Source organism: Ursus arctos, unplaced genomic scaffold (assembly GCF_023065955.2).
Source record: "Ursus arctos isolate Adak ecotype North America unplaced genomic scaffold, UrsArc2.0 scaffold_30, whole genome shotgun sequence".
NCBI classification, from domain to species: domain Eukaryota; kingdom Metazoa; phylum Chordata; class Mammalia; order Carnivora; family Ursidae; genus Ursus; species Ursus arctos.
Window position 1 is genome coordinate 7,963,553 of NW_026622986.1, and position 13,237 is coordinate 7,976,789.

The 13,237-nt window shown below is 35.2% G+C and overlaps 1 protein-coding gene across 5 annotated transcripts in view; it reads left to right on the forward strand.

The window, feature by feature from the left end:
• ZNF438 (zinc finger protein 438) overlaps positions 1 to 13,237 on the forward strand; it is a 172,107-nt gene that overhangs the window by 36,984 nt on the left and 121,886 nt on the right. For all 5 annotated transcript variants that reach the window (XM_057304628.1, XM_057304627.1, XM_057304626.1 and 2 more), the window contains one exon: positions 5,731 to 5,790. The gene's annotated coding sequence lies outside the window, so the exon portion shown is untranslated. The remainder of the gene's footprint in view (positions 1 to 5,730; positions 5,791 to 13,237) is intronic.

A 13,237-nucleotide genomic window follows, 5' to 3' on the forward strand; every position in this document is an offset into this window, starting at 1 on the left:
AGCAGTTTCTTTTTAGATATATGATTTACAGTTATTTACTTCCATTCTGGTTTTCCCCCATTTTCTTGATAGTATATCATTTACAGCACAAAAGATTTTAATTTAGAGATATCCCAGTTTATCTGTTTTTTCTTTTTGTCACTTGTACTTCTGGTATGATATTTAACAAATGATTGTCTAATCCAAGGTCACAAATTTTCTGCTCTTCTTCTAAGAGTTTTGCAGTTTTAACATTTACATTGATTTCTATGATCCATTTATTTTATATTTTATTTTATTTTTTTAAAGATTATTTATTCGAGAGACTGAGCAAGAGAGAAAGAGTATATGAGCAGGGGCAGAGGGGGAGGGAGAAGCAGGCTCCCTGCTGAGCTGGGGCCCCAACATGGGTCTCTATCCCAGGACCCTGGAATCATAACCTGAGCTGAAGGCAGACACATAACCGACTGAGCCACCCAGGCGCCCAGTGTGATCCATTTTTAGTTAATTTTTGCATATGGTGTAAGGAAGAAGTCCAGCTTGGTATTTTTGATTGTGGATATCCAGTTGTCCCTGCACCATTTGTTAAAAAAGATTATATTTTTCCCATTAAATTGTTTTGGATAATGCCCTATCAAAATTGACCATAAATGTAATAATTTATTTCTGGACTCTCAATTTCTTTCCATTGTTTTACATGTTTATCTGAATGCCAGTACCATACTATATCAATTACTGTAACTATATAGTAAGTTTTGAAATTGGGATATGTGAGTCTTCCAACTATCTTTTCCATTTTTTGAGATTGTTTGGCTATTTTGGGTCTTTTGCATATCCATGTGAATTTTAGGATAAGTTTTTCAGTTTTTGCAGAAAAGGTAGCTTGGATTATAATAAGAATTGTGCTGAATATGTAGAATAATATGGGAAGTATTAACATCCTATCAGTATCAAGTCTTAACAGTCCATGGACATGGAATGTTTTTTCATTTATTTGTCTTTAATTTCTTCTAATAGTATTTTGTAGTTTCTAGGGTGCAAGTTTTATACTATTTTTGTTAAATACATTCCAAGTATTTTGATCTTCTTGATGTGATTGTAAATGGAATTGTTTTCTTAATTTCATTATTTCATTTTTGGGTTAGTCATTGCTGTTGTATAGAAAAAAAAAGAATTTTATATATTCTTGTATTCTGCAACCTTGCTGAACATGGTTGGTTATTTTAAAAGTTTTTTTTTTTTTTTTTTTTTTTTTAGTAGATTCCTTAGGATTTTCTGTATACAAAATTATGTCATCTATGAAGAGAGATGGTTATACTTACTCCTTTCCAATCTGGATGCTTTTTTTGTTTTTGTTTTTGTTTTTTCTTGCCTAATTGCATTGGCTGAACTTGCAGTGAAATGTTAGGTAGAAGTGTAAGAAATAGGATGCAGTTCTCTTGTTTCTAGTTTTAGGAGGGACACATTCAGTCTTTCATTATTGAGTATGATGTTAGCTGTGAGTTTTTTGTAGATGTCTTTTGTCTGGTTGAGGAAATTCTTGGTTTGTTGAATGCTTTTTATAAGAGGGTGTGTTTGGCAAATGCTTTTTCTGTGTTTATTGATATGATCATGTAGTTTTAAAAAAATTTGTTAATGTAGTATTAGTTAATTTAGTTAATATAATATTTATTGGGGTTTTTTGTTTGTTTGTGTATTGAACCAACCTATCATTCCTAGTGTAAAACTCACTTGGTCATGGTTTTAGTACTTTTTACATATTGCTGGATTTGCTTTTCTAGTATTTTCTTGAGGATTTTTGCATCTATATACATAAAGAATATTGGTCTGTAGTTTTCTTATGTCTTCGTCTAGTTTTGGTATCAGAGTAATACTGACCTGTAGAAGTGTTCTCTCCATTTATATACATATATATGTGTGTGTGTGTATGCATATGTATCATATATGTGTATATATGTGTATGTATTATATAACCAATGAAGCCCTCTGGGTCTGCACCTATATTTGTTGGAAGTGTTTTAATTACTAACTCAATCTCTTTACTTGTTATAGGCCTATTCAGAGTTTATATTTTTTCTTCAGTCAATTGTAGTAAGAATTTGTTTTCATCCATGTACTCAATTGGCTGATGTACAGTTGTTCATAGTATTTGTTTATAATAACTTTTGTTTCTAGAAGGTCAGTAGTAGTGTTCATTTGTTCATTCCTGATTCTGGTAATTTGTGTGTTCCTTCATTTTTTTTTTTTTTTTTTCTGGGTTACTCCAGCTAAAGATCTTTCAATTTTGTTGCTCTTTTCAAAGAACCAGCTTCTGTTTTCATTGATTTTCTTTCTCATTTTTCTCTTCTGTATTTCATTTGTTTGCACTTTAATCTTTATTATTCCCTTCTTTCTGTTTGCTTTTCTGTTTGCTCTTCTTTTTCTCAGTTCTTAAGATGGAACTTTAAGTTTTTCATTTGAGATCTTTCTTCTTTTTTAGTATAGGCATTTACAGCTATAAATTTTACTGTAAGCACTGCTTTCTTTAGCTGTACCCCATAAGTTTTGGTATGTTGTTTTGATTTTCATTCATGTCAGGGAATTTTCTTATACCCTTTATGAGTTCTTCTTTGACTTATTGGTTATTTAGCAGTATAATGTTTTATTTCCACATATTTGCAAACTTCCAAAATTTCCTTCTTTAATTGCATTCTATCATGGTCACAGAACATTCCTTGCATGATTTTAATCACTTTAAATTATTGAGGCTTGTCCATGGCCTTGAATTTGGTCTACCTTAGAGAATGTTTCATGTGCACTTGAGAAGAATGTGTATTGTGTTGTTGTTGGGTGAAATGTTCTATAGATGCCTATTAGGTCTCATTGGCCTAAGTTTTGTTCAAATCCTCTATTTCGTTTTGGATTTTCTTCTTGGTTGTTCCATCTATTATTCAAAGAGGATACGATGTCTTCCATTATTGTTTTTGAATTGTTTATTCTTTTGATTCTGTTACTGTTGTCTTAAAGTTTGTTTTTTTTCTCTTTCTCTTATGGTCCCTCTTTGCATAGTGTGTCTTTTTCCTAACTTTTACTTTCAACCTATTTGTATCGTTGAACCTAAAATGTGTCTCCTGTAGGGACACTCTTGCCCTTTAACAACACAGGGGTTGTGGTGCTGACCCCCAGCGCAGTTGAGATCCACATATAACTTTTGATTCCCCCAGAACTCAACTACCAGTAATGTACTGTTGACCAGAAGCGTTACTAATAACATAATAGTCAATTGACAGATATTTTGTATGTTACATATTTTATGTGGATATGTTATATGTTCCAATAAAGTAAGCTAGAGAAAAGAAAAATATGATTAGGAAAATCATAAGGGGGGGTGCCTGGGTGGCTCAGTTGATTAAGCATCTGTCTTCTGCCCAGGTCATGATCTCGCAGTCCTGGGATCAAGCCCTGTGTCATGCTCTCTACCCAGTGAGGAGTCTGCTTCTTCCTCTCCCTCTACCTCTCCCCCCTGCTCATGCTCTCTCTCTCTCTCTCAAATAAATAAATAAGTAAATAAATAAAATCTTTTAAAAAAATTAATAGGAAGAGAAAAATACATTTACAGTACTGTACTGTATTTATTGAAAAAAATCCACATTAAATGGACTTGTACAGCTCAAACCATGTTTTTCGAGGGTCAGCTATCATTGGACTTCTAAAAATATCTGATATCATCTGCTTTTTGATTGGGTTGTTTAATGTGTTCACATTTAATATTATTGATATGGATGGTTTTGCATCTGCTCTTTTGCTTTTTGTTTTCTGTAGGTCTCATGCCTTTTTTTGTTCTTTTGAATTCTTTTAAACTTAAGTGAATTCTTTTGAATTAAGTGAATATCTTCCAGTGTGGTATTTTTTGTGCCTTAATCATTTTGAAGTTATGTATCTTGAGTTATTTTCTTAGTGTTTGCTCTAGGTTTTACAATATACATTTTAACTTAGAGGACTCTATTTCTCATTTTTACTTATATTCAGCAGAATAAACTTTCCTCCTGTATGGCCCCATTTTCTCTCTCCCCACTTTTTGCTGCCATTATTATATGTATTATGTCTATATGTTGTAGAAACCCAACAATATATTGTTATAATTTTTACTTTATATATTTTCATGTCTTTTATTTTTTATCTATCTATTCATTTGAGAGCGAGAGAGAGAGAGCACACACAAGTGAGGGGAGGGGCAGAGGGAGGGGGAAGGGGACAAGCAGACTCCCTGCTGAGAATGGAGCCTGCCCCGCTGGGCTCAGTCCCAGGATCCTGAGATCATGACCTGAGCCAAAGTCAGACACTTAACTGACTGAGCCATCCCAGTGCCCCCTAATCTTATGTCTTTTAAAGAAGCTAAGAGAAGAAAGGAGGGTAAATATGTATTTATAGAGTTAATTGTATTAGCCTTTCTATTTTTAATTCTCTTCTTATATTTGTGTGGCTTTGAGTTTCCATTTGGTGTTATTTCCTTACTCTAATACAGCTTTCCTCTCACCTGCTTCATCTGTTTTGTTATTGCAAATATAGAAAATTTGTGTATGTTATTAGCCCAGCAGTATATTTGTATGCATATTGTTTTATTGAATTACTCTCTAAATCAGTTAAGAAAAGAAAGGGGGAATTAACTGAGTTTTCTATTTGATGTATCACCTTACACCAATAGAAAGCTGGCATCATTTAAGTGTGAATTTCTTCTGTTAACAGAACCAACAGAGTAACAGCTGTCCATGAGCTTTGACTGTGTAAACAAGATAAATTGTAATTAGAATTGAGAAAGAGAAATTTAAAGAACAGTCATTTGATCTAAATGAAAAGTCATGCTTTATAGAGTAATATGTAAAATCTCTCCATCTGCTTTTCTTAAATTGGTCTTTGAGCTAGTCAGAAGCAGGGGCAGCAGCATTAAATATTTCTTCCACATCCACCCAAGACTGAAGGAGTTAGCTGTCTCTAGCTATTCCTGTCTGAGTGTGCTTTTTTTTCTGCGAGTGGCTTGGGTATTGTCTTTGAGAATGAGGTATCAGTTACAGCCCCATCCAGAGATGGGTCACTGCTCAAGGTCTTTCAGATTTAACCACATGTTAAATTGGCAACTGTGAGTGCACATGAATCTCATACAGCTCAACAAGATAATGGCAGAACCTGAAAGTAAAAATCCAGGCTTATTATACTGCTACCATTATCAACAACAAAAAGCACTAGAGTAAGAAAAATCAAAGAGAAATAATAAATTTAGTGGGACACTGCGACAACAGGCATAAGCTGGGACTGTCTCAAGCAAACTGACACACATGGACACTTTACCAGATGTATATTTTCTCAAAAACCTCCTACCTCCATACTCTGGATTACTATTGTCCCATCAAAGCTATGCCCTCAGTATGAGTCACTTGTTTGTGACGATTTAGTAATTTCTACATTATGTTCGTGGAAAAGAACGTGAAGCATTCCTCCTAGTCAGTTTCATTCATTCGGCATTTCTTTTTTTCTAGAACATTTTCTGTTCATCTTAAAACTTTCATTAAATTTTGCATGCCTTCAGTTTTAAAGTAAAGACATGTAATAAATTTCCCACATTATGCTCCCTTAAATTAGTTCCTTTGTTATCTTAATAAAAATATACAGTAATTAAAAATGAAATTTGGGAATGAAAGGAAGGCAGTTTCTACATGTTGGACAAAAATGGATTATTTGAATATGATTATAATAATACTTTACATTCTATTACAGAATTAATTAAAAGGATTCACTGTATGTCTTATGAGTGTTTACCGGAACCTTGGGAGACAGGTAAGTGACAAGCATTCTTTGCAGAGATATTTCTGAAACATTAAATAATTTGATCTCATAGGTTCCTGACAAAGTTCCTGACAAAGTGACTTACCTCTTTTTCTCTTAAAACACTAGTAGAAATATCATATTTACATGCATCTTAATGTAACATTTCTCTAGGATCCAACAGGTCATATTTTCCAGGGAGCCGAGGGTTATTTTCTGTCATATTTATAATGAAGACATTTAATAAGACGCATAAGTTTGGCACGTACCAGAACTTAAAGCACTAAAAAAATAAAATAAAATAAAAAATAAAAAATAAAAAAAAATCAGTAAATGCAATGTGGTACCTGGATTAGATCTTGTGACTGAAAAAAGGCATTAGTGGAAAAGCAGGAGAAATCCAAACAAAGTGTGAGGCTTAATTAATAGCAGTATATCAACATTAATTCCTTAGTTTTGCCAAAGCCATGATTATGTAAGGTGTTAAAATTGAGTGAGGGGTATACAGGAACTCCATAGTATCCTTGCAACTTTTCTGTAAATCTAAAATTATTCCCAAGTAAAAATTCACTTAACACAGAAGAAAATCAAGGTTGATTTATTTGAAAATTATACTTTTGAAGTAGCTTTTCTCTGTAATAGTTTGAAAAATCAGAATTGTTACCTTTTAAAAAATCCAGATTCCGTGAATAGGGATGCAAGGGAATATGTGACTGTAGGTTTCATTTTTCAGTTCAGAGGAGGGTGTGGGATTTCAGATTTTGGATATTGGCATGGTGTTTGTGACCATCTCCGTACACCTGATCACAGACTTGCCCTTTGATTCTTTTAAGGTGCTTCTGTGCTCTTTGGTAGTTTTGTACAGCACTTTGTATTAATGAAAGCAGTTTCCCCGTGCCATGCCTTTTTCTTTTTCTTCTCTTTACTTTAATATATTGTCGGAGGCCAAAAGGCCAGTAATGGGCCTCCAGTTTGGAGTTGAGACCCTCTCAGTGTCGTCTTGTTCAGTTCCACCTATGTGAGCTTCTAGGTCAAGTACGAGACATAGTTGACCTTTTGTTAAGGAGTATGAATAAAGATGAACATGACTCTTAAATAGCCATTTCTGTAATTGAGCTAAAATAATTGATTGCTGTCAGATAATAGAAATTCTCAGTTTCAAAAATGAACTCTTAGCAGTATAACTCTTTTAAATTTCTATAAATATTAAAAGGCTACAAGAATGGAACTCTGTAGTTTGCTGAAACTATTACATAACTTTTCATTAATAAAAGTAAAATAGCCATGCTGGTCTTATAAATGGTTTCCTGCTTCTGTTGCCAACTTTAATGATTTTAGTTAAACTTAAATTTCATAAAAGGAAATAGAACTATATTATACTTAAAGGATATAGACATTTAAAACAACAACAGGCCTGAGTGACTATTGCAGAATAATTATTAGGCTAAGAGATTTCTGTTTTGCTTGATGGTATTTATTCAGAATTGGTATTATCAATCTCATGTTAATAGAATTGATATCTTTACTTCTTAGTTGTGTAACATAATTTTGCGAAATCTCGGTAAAGAAGTTCAGAAAAATGGAAGACAGCTTTTTCAGGACAAGTTTAAATTCCTTTGATCATGTAATAGTTCATACATAAAAAACAAACAAAAAACCTCTTTTATTAATCTTTTGTGCTAGAAGAGCCCTGAAAGTGTTGTTTTTAGAGACTTCCTTTATCATTCAGCTGACTGTCCTTTTGTGGTCATCTAAAATATAAATGAGAATAGCTAATATGTATTGAGCACTTTCTATGTACCAGGCACTTACAGTGATCTGATTTAATCTTCACAAATACAAAAATAGTTAGGAATTCCCTTTGTAGATGTGGCGGGGGGGGGGGAAAGGAACAGATGTCTTCAGGCTAGCCCTGAGGCTTTGGTGCAGAAAGAACAGGTACCCATGGTGTGCAGTACCTACTGTTTGGTTCATAATGTTACCAGATTCCAGGAAATCCTTAATCCATGGATACATGGTAAACTGCAGAGTACTTTAATTCTTCTGGGGAAAGGGGTGTCTGATCACACTGGGTGACCTAGAGCAGATTGGCCTGGGGTGACTAGCCTGGAGTACAATCTCTTGTTCCCTGTTTCAGCCTAGATCTGGCTCATTCTATGGTTCCCTAACATGTCAGTTGTTCTCTGTCACCTGATTAACTGCTGAACACTCACTCATTGTGTGCTTCATTGATCATAAGCCAAGAACTTTTGGCAGCTCTGGGGAACATGATCTCAGCGTGCCTCCTGGTCAGTGTTGGGCAACTAGAAGTTGTTAGTTGGGGTGAAGAATTGGATCCAGAAGCCAGGACACATGCCAGAGGCCAGAGATGTGGTAATTGAGCAGCTGACACGTGAAATGCAGCTATCCAGACTCAGTCAATAGGGCAGGAGTCAGAAATAGAGTAGGCACGTGACTTTGAAAGGTGGTTTTTGAAGTTTATGATGGGTGGCTATGAACTTCGTACATATAAAATACAGTTAACATTTGAACAATGTGGACTTTAGGGGTCCTGCCCCACCCCCATAGTCAAATCACATATAACTTTTGACTCCCCTAAAACTTAACTACAAATGGCCTATTGTTGACAGGAGGACTTGCTAATAATGTAAACAGTTGATTAACACATATTTTGTACATTATATGTATTATATACTGCTGTCTTACAATAAAATAAGTTGGAGAAAAGAAAACGTTATTAAGAAAATTGTAAGGAAAATACATTAGAGTACAGTACTGTATCAAAACAAAAATCCATGCAGTGTTTTTTTTTTTTTAAGATTTTATTTATTTATTTGACAGAGAGAGAGAGAGAGAGCACAAGCAGGGGGAGTGGCAGGCAGAAGGAGAAGCAGGCTCGCCTCAGAGCAAGGAGCCTGATGTGGGACTCCATCCCAGGACCCTGGGATCATGACCTGAGCCGAAGGCAGATACTTAACTGACTGAGCCACCTAGGCGTCCCCAAATCCATGCAGTTCAAATCCGTGTTTTTCAAGGGTTAACTGTAATTCTGTTTTTTTGAAGAAGAATATGAGTTACTTACCAGCTTATTCATCAAAGTCCTCATTACACCATGCAGAAATCTCTGTAACTTCTCCCCATCAGTTCTCGCTATGTCTTTCTGTAGCTCTAAATCTCCAGTCTCTCTTACACTTGAAAGCATAAAATACACATAAAAATACAAAGTCTCCTTTGCTATCTTGTCTTCTTCATGGTCTTTAAAAGTTGGCATTCTTCAGGGCTTAGTCCTTGGCCACCTTCTATATTTATTCCCTATGTGGTCTCATGTGACCCCTTGCTTTAAATGCTTTCTGTTCTCCCAGATTTATTCCTTACCTTGATCTCTCCTGTGAGCTCCAGGCTCATATCTGTGGCTGCCTATTCAACATCTATTTGAAAGTCTAATTTGAAACATTTCAAACTTAACATGTCAGAAATAGAACTCTTGGACTCTCCTCCCCAAATGTGTTCCTGCCCTCCTTCTTCGTCTCAGTAAATGATCCACACAGTTTTGCTCAGGCCAAAAACTAGAGGCCATCTTGAGTTTTCTCTTTCCTTCTTAACCCATATCCAGCCCATCAGTAAGACCTACATATCCTCCTTTTGATATATATCCCAAATACCCCTGTATTGCCTCCACCCACTACTTCCCTAATATAATACAACCTGTCGTCGTCATAAGTTGCCTGGATAATAGCAACAGTCTTGTAACTGGCCTTCCTTATCTCCTCCTTGCACCTCTGCAGTCAGTTCTCCATACAGGGGCAAAAGTGTTTTTTTTGTTTTGTTTTGTTTTGTTTTGTTTTGTTTTGTTTTAATGTTAAATGGTTCCTGTCCTTTTTCCTGTTCAGAACCCTTGAGTGACTACCCATCACACTCAGGATAAAACCCCAGGTCTCACCATGTTCTGCCAGGCCCTCCATGTTCTGCCTGCTGACTTTATCTCCTACCATTGTCTGTCTTGCTCACTGTGCTCTAGCCACAGTTGCCTTTTTGCAATTCCTTAAATTCTCCAAGTCCATTGGAATCAGCTCAATCCCTCTTACTCCCTACCCTACATCCTCATTCCAACCAGCTCAGCCTCCCGCCTGATACCAGTGGAGGTAAATTTAGAGAGAACAAAAGTACATATCCAAGGCTCTCTAGCGTATGTAGTAAGTGAGGTTACACTAGACATTTTGCAGCCTTATTCCAAGTTTCTGTAATTTGCGTTGCTTTCAAGTGGAAGAGGAACTGGAGATTTAGAGCTACAGAAAGACATAGCTAGAATCAATGGGAGAAGTTGCAGAGAGAATTTCTGCTTAGTATAATGAATGCCATAATGAATAAATTGGCAACAATTACATCTACGTGCAAATAAACGGGGCTCCTTCGTTGGACAGTGAGTCCTCCCGCATTGGCAGTATGAATAATTGAGGCTGATCGGGTTGAGGCTCCACAAATAGTGGAGGGAAATGTGCTGAGTGGAGGATGGGAGAATTGAGTTTGAGAGCTTCCTAACTCAGATTATGTAAGTTTTTAGAATCTTTTAGAATCTTTTTTTTTTTTTTTTTTCCTCCAGAGCACTCTTTCTCAGAGTCTTTCTCAGATTTATGCTCCTGTATTTGTATTGGAAGCTTTCACCAAAAAAGGCCAAGCACCTCTAGGGGAGGTTTCCAATATTTGAAGAGAAAGAAGAGCTACCTGTTTCAGGGTTGATTCCAGTCAGACTGGTCAGATCCCATCCAAAGGAAATGACTTTAAGACATTTTTCTTTCTTTCATTTTTTATTTAGAATTTATTTTGATTAATTTTTGGTCTAAATTAAATAATACATATACACACAAATTCCCTGATAGGTTTTAGTTATTAAACAAAAAATTCACTGAGTTGCAGAAGTAAGAGAATAATATGTGGTAACAGCCTTTTTGTTGTTGTTGTTGTTGTTGTTGTTGTTGTTGTTGTTGTGAAAATAGCCTTTTGATCAGGGTTTGCTAGAAATTTGCTATAATGTAATTAGAAGAAAATTCAAAAACGAAATTTGTGCTATTACTCAATTTGACTTAAAAAAAGATATAAACTGGGTTTATGACAGCCTAGCCTTGGAGGAAACATTTGCTTCCTGCCACCCACATGTCTGTCTTCAACCTCCCCAAAAACATCTGCTCTTTTTTTTTTTTTTCTCAATAAATATATAAACTATTTAATAGTTTAGTGAGGGCTTCAGTCAGGGCATCTACCAACACAAATAGTAAAGGGCAAATATTTTTAAGAAAAGAGTAGTGAAATAAATACTTTTTTATGCATAATTATGGTTTGGAGTAGAGAATCCTACTTTTTAATATTTATTGATTTACCACCTTTTAAGCATAAGTTTACTGAGAAGCAAAATCTGTGCCTTTTCTGTATTAAATTCCTAGTGTGTGTGTGTGTGTGTGTGTGTGTGTGTGTGTGTATAAATAAAATAAACACCCTTTACATTGATGCCTCCTTTTTTAGTAAGGTATGCCAAGCAGGTTTTTAAAGGGAGATCAGTTTTCTTTTCAACCTTTAAAGTTCAGTAACCTGAATCTAGAAGTGAAATATCTTTCAGTATGGAGCAGGGAAGGAAGTAAAAAGGAGGCAAGATAGGAAAGTGTGATATATTTAAAATCTCATTCTCCTGGAGAGGAGGGTGTTGGGCACAGAAAGAATTTCTAAAGTCTGCATAGGGGTGTTCTTGAGGATCTGGCTGAACACCACACTGTGCATTCAATTTGAAACCCCTAGAAACTGGCAAGGACAACTTGTAAGGAATGAAAACTTACCAGTTCTTCATAAGAATGAGTCCTAGAATAAAGGTTTCTCTACACAAGTCCTAAAAGAGCTTAAAACCAAGCCTCAAAAGAATCACGTTAATCCACAAGTAACTTAACTGTCTGACAGAAGTTTAACACTCTATAAAGTAATACAAAAACATTTAGCACTCAGCAACATAAAATTCACAGTAAATTACATCCAGTTAAGCATTACTTGATAAACAAAGAAACAAGAGAAAAATCTCATAATGAGGAGACAATAAAAATAGACCCTAAAATGACAGAGATGACAGTTAGCAGACAAGTACATTAAAGCAGCTATTGTAAATATGGTCCATATAAATAAAACATAACGAGCGGTGAAATACAAAATATATATAAAAAAAAAAAGTGGAACATCCAGAGATTTAAAAATGCAGTAACTAGGTGGGATTAAATGCAGATTAGATCTTTCGGGAGAAGAGGTCAAAGAGGTCAGTGAGAATTCAACCAAAAGGATAGAGAGAAAAAAGATTGAAAAGGATGAAGGCAACTTGGTGCCCTATAGGAAAAATGCCATGAGTCTAACATAAGTGTAAGTGGAGTCTCAGAATTTTGGGGGGGAGGGCAAGAGAGAAAAAAAAATTAAATAAATAATGGCTGAAATTTCCCCCAATTTGAAGTAAAATCTAAACCCACAGATCCCAAAAATTAAACAGACCCCAGGCAAGATACGTACACCCCAAGGCACAATGTAAGAAAATTGCTGAAAATCAGTGATAAAGAAAAAATTTTAAAAGCTGTCAGAGGGAAAAAAAAAAACATTGTGTTCAAAGGAATAAAGTTAAGAATTTAGACAGCAGACTTACCAGAAACTGTTCAAACCAGAATGCAATTTAATAGCATTTTTTAAGTGCTAAAAAATTGTCAACCTAGTACTCCGTAGTAACAAAAATATTTTAGGAAGTTAAGGAGGAAAAAACATAAGGGAGAAAGAGCTTTTTTAGACAAAAATTGAGACAACGTAAGACCAGCAGACTTACCTTATAAGAAATATTAAAGGGATTTCTTTAAGCAAACAGGAAGTGGTAGCAGATGAAAATTTGGACTATACAAAGGAATGAAGAATCCCTTAAACGTAAGAATTTTTTTCTTTGTATTTTAGATTTTTTTTAAAGGTAACTGAAGCAAAAAATAGTAACAGTGTCTGTCTAGTGGAGTTACAACATGTAAAAATAAAATGTCTGACAACAATAGCTCAAAGAATTGGATAGGGGAAAGGAAGCATATTGTTATAAGAATCTTTTTTTTTTTTTTAAGATTTTTTAATTTATTTATTCAACAGAGATAGAGACAGCCAGCGAGAGAGGGAACACAGCAGGGGGAGTGGGAGAGGAAGAAGCAGGCTCATAGCAGAGGAGCCTGATGTGGGGCTCGATCCCATAACGCCGGGATCACGCCCTGAGCCGAAGGCAGACGCTTAACCGCTGTGCCACCCAGGCGCCCCTTGTTGTAAGAATCTTAACCACAAATGTGTAATGTGTTTTGAAGGTAGGTTATAATAAGTTAGATAACATCCACTAAAAAAGGTTGGAAAAAGAGTTTTAACTAATAAGAAACCATTGGTGGATATGAAATGAACGCCTAAAAAAATAATCCAAAAG